The following is a 3,655-nucleotide window of genomic DNA, read 5'->3' as shown; positions in this document are numbered from 1 at the left end:
ATCTGTGTGGGACCCGTGCTGGAGCAGTTTGCTCCGGGGGGATGGATGGACCCCATGGTATGGAGCCGTGTGGGAGCAGAGAGAGGATGTGGAAACCCACTGAGTACACTTGTCTCCCGCCTGAAGTGTTACCTGGAAGCAGATGCATCAACAGCTGCTTTGGGAAGACTGCATTTGGTGTCCATCAGCTGCACTTTGTCTTATGGGAGTTCAAATACACTGGGTTTGCATTTATCCCGAGCAGAGCACAGTAAAGAGTGCGGCAGAACCCCCTCTGCAGACCAGATGGATCCAGGCAAAGCTGGTTCTGAGAGCAGACACCTAACAGTGTTTTATCTTCCACTGCAAGAATTGTATCTCAACACATTTCAGATATCTTCCTAAGTCCCAGTGGCCTGACTGGAAGTGGTATGTTATCATCAGACCGGTTATGGCCCTTCTGAAATGTGGCTCTTGAGAGCTTCTTCCAAGTCTTGTTCTGAGTACGTTCTTAATTAAAGCCGATCGGGGCTTTGGGGAAGGAGGGAGTGCAAACCATTTCCTAAAGCCCTTTCTCCTTGAATTTCATTTGGAGAAAATATACCTGAAGGATGATGCAGCAACTGGGATTGAGACTTCTCAGTGTTTGTTGGGTCAATTATACCTTCACCGTATGTTTCTGAGGGACAGTGGGAAACGCAGGAAGCCCAAGTGAGCCCAAAGTCGCCTTAAGGATGTAAAGTCACCGTGAAGTTGCTGACAGACTCTTCTTATTTTAGAAGTGCCTCAGAGCTGTTTTCTTCAATCATTTTGGTATGTGAGCTGGAAAAAAAAAAAAAAAAAAAAAAAAAGCCGCTCAGGCTAAACCAGAGGCATAAAGTGCCCATTTTGCCACTGTAATAAATACCAGTTTGAACACAAATGAAATCATCCCAATGCAGTGCTCCCATCAGACAGGCCCTGCAATGTTGTGCGATAGCCTTCCTGCTGCCGCCTACACAAGAAGCCATCAGGCAGGAGACAAGGACACGACAAGCAGGTTTCTGCAGTAGTAAAGCGGAGCAGGTTTGATGGTTGACGCAGGATGACGCAAACACGGGCTCTGAGGAGGAACGGTACGAGGCATCTGAGTCACCTTCCTCCCAGCACCATCAGCCTTGGTTTAAACATAAAAAAGTCATTTTGCAGATGCTGTTTTTCACTACTAAAACTTTCTCTGTGGAGATCCGGTCATATCTCTTGTGTAAATGATACCAGCTGGGTTCATGTTGTTGCTGGGCAAAGCACAGCCCTCACCTGCCTCTGGGTGGGGAATTTGGCTGGTCCAGGTGATGCTGATGATGAGTGTGGGGAGAGGGGATATAAATGCTTTCCCAAGAGCCTACCTATATGGTATGGGGCTGATGTGGTCTGTTTGTTCTGTATTGCTTAATTAAAAAAAAAAAAAAAGAGAAAAAAAAAAAGAGAAAAACTTGTTGCTTTGCTTATCATTTCCATCTACTCTTTGCAATTTTGTGTGGTTTTTGAATACAGCCCTAGAGCTAGGAACTCTGGCCTTGTCTCTGGGAGGGTGCTAAAGCACAAGGTGGCCTGTTCTAGCTAAAGCTGTGGAAGAGCTTGAGCTCGCTGGCCCTCACTATGAAGCCTGCTGGCAGCATGGACCTCAAGGGCATCACCCTCAGCCCTGGAGGTGAACTTCCAAAGACATCCTCAGGCTCAGAGATGAGGAGGTGCTTGCCTGTTTCATTGTCACTTTATTATCTCATTTTTTCTCTACTTCTGTGCCACCTGGAGAGGTGTGATGTGGGAAAGGAAAGGTTGTGGAGTACAGTAATTTGTGAGGTAAGCACTTGCCTCTCTTCATCCACCAGTACATTGCCTTTACACCTAACACCATAAAATAATAGTGCAGTGCCAGCTCTAGCTCTCTTTCACCCCTCAGCACCTTCTTCTGTGTATCAGGAGCCCTCGTAAACCAGCTCAGCTCTATGACTGCTTTGGGCCACTAATAGCATCTGAGGAGGGTGGTTGTGAAGAGAGAAAGATGCAGATATGGGCATGGAGCACTCCTCCATCTTTGCACTGATATACCTGGAAATGAAGGAGTTGATACAGGTTAGCTGCCACGGGTGGAAATAAAGGGTGGTCACCCTCTGACTGACCACAGAAAGCAGTGGGGAAGCTGGAAGGCCCTCTCAAATATACATCAGGATAAAATCTCTGCTCAGCAAAGTATCTGTTGGTTTGTTTGAATGCGGAGAACTTGCGTGGGGAAGCTAAAGTAACATGGTTATGAGTCTTTTGGCTGAACTGAGTGACTAAAACTCAGAGCAGGTGGTGCAACAAGGTGAAGAAAACTCATGCTTATTTGCACCTGCTGTGGATTTGGCCCACTGCAGTAATGATAAAAAGACTGGAAATACATTTTGTTATGCTTCTCCTGCCCCCAACAGCTTCTGAATGCTTTAGCAGATGCATAGCAAACAGCTGCAAAGCAAAGCATGTTCCTACCTGCCAGAAGCAGCAGCAAATTTCTGAAGTTATTGTCTTGTGAATGCCAGATTACCCTGAAAAGGGGAGAATCTGCAGCAGGTGCAGAACACAGCGGATCAGATAACAAAGACTGGGAGGGTTGGAGGGTGATCAGGCAGGTACAGCAGTAGTAACTGGTAAAGCCAGCTCAAATTGTTCTCCAGCTCCTTCCTTAAGTCGTGGTTTTCCTTGTAATTTTATGCCACTGGCGACAGTGCAATGGAATGGAGATGGTGGGAAGGCTGAATTTCTGAAGGGCCAACTTCATCTATTTTATAAAAAAAAAAAAATTAAAAAAAAAAAAATTAACCAGGGATGACCTAATTGGAACAACTCCTTGAATGCACTGCTCTGCCTGCGGACTGCAGCTCGCATCGAGCGCTGTCTCCTGTGGTCACTGTTAGGTATGTGCTGTGCTGAGCAGATTGGGCTACAGCGCTCTCTCTGCAAGAGGGAGGCTTTAACAAAGGATTTTCATCATGAAATGAATTTTTTTGTCTCTGCTGAACATCAGGTGACAAGAGAAATGTAATCATCTCAGACATCTACTGTCTGTCTCCACTGCTGGCAGTGACTCGTACCTCTCGCATGTGATGCTTCCTCTGGGGAGGAGGGAAAATGCATGTAATGAAGCAGGGGTTTTGACTGATAATTCTTATTCAGTCTTGAAATGGTTGTTTCTGGAGCGTCTCTTGTTGAAGCCTCATTTCTTATGACGAAGAGAGCTAAAAATATCCGTGGTATACCTGCACTGTTTTGAGGTGCTCAGTGCTTGTTGTATAGACGCAGGGGCAGGTGGGATGTGTTCCTGCCATACCAACTTGGAGCTGCTCCTCACAGAGCTGACCTCCTATAGAAAGGGAGCACTGCCTGAGGTGAGTGCTGCTCAAGCTGCCTGAGGATGCTGTAATGGTATTTTTGGCCAGAACCCTTTTGTGGAGTGGTAGATGCAATCAGCTCTATGAAAACCATGAGGCTAGAGGATCTGTGAAGGGGAACAGCAGCAGCCCCTTAGGGTTTCCAAAGTCCTGGGGTGGTTTTGTCTTTGCCCTGCTGCTGGAGTCCCCAGGCTGTCCTTAGATCTAGCCTTGAGACTTTGCAGCTTGCAGGGGATGCGTGGGCTTTAACTGATTATAAAGCCTTG

General features: G+C 46.7%; 1 long non-coding RNA gene across 2 annotated transcripts; it reads right to left on the bottom strand.

Annotated features, from left to right (window-relative positions):
* Positions 1 to 258: 258 nt before the first annotated feature.
* LOC311433870 lies at positions 259 to 2,759 on the bottom strand. Of its 2 annotated transcripts, none has more exons than XR_014691012.1 (2): positions 2,491 to 2,759; positions 259 to 801 (listed from the first exon to the last, which is right to left on the bottom strand). It is a non-coding gene; the product is annotated as an uncharacterized lncRNA (long non-coding RNA). The 2 variants fall into 2 exon arrangements; XR_014691013.1 differs by lacking the exon at positions 2,491 to 2,759 and adding an exon at positions 887 to 1,295.
* Positions 2,760 to 3,655: the final 896 nt, after the last annotated feature.

The sequence above is a fragment of the Aythya ferina genome (assembly GCF_964211825.1).
Source record: "Aythya ferina genome assembly, chromosome: 3".
NCBI classification, from domain to species: Eukaryota; Metazoa; Chordata; class Aves; order Anseriformes; family Anatidae; genus Aythya; species Aythya ferina.
Note: the sequence above shows the minus strand (reverse complement) of the source record. Positions and strands in the feature narration are given on the sequence as shown.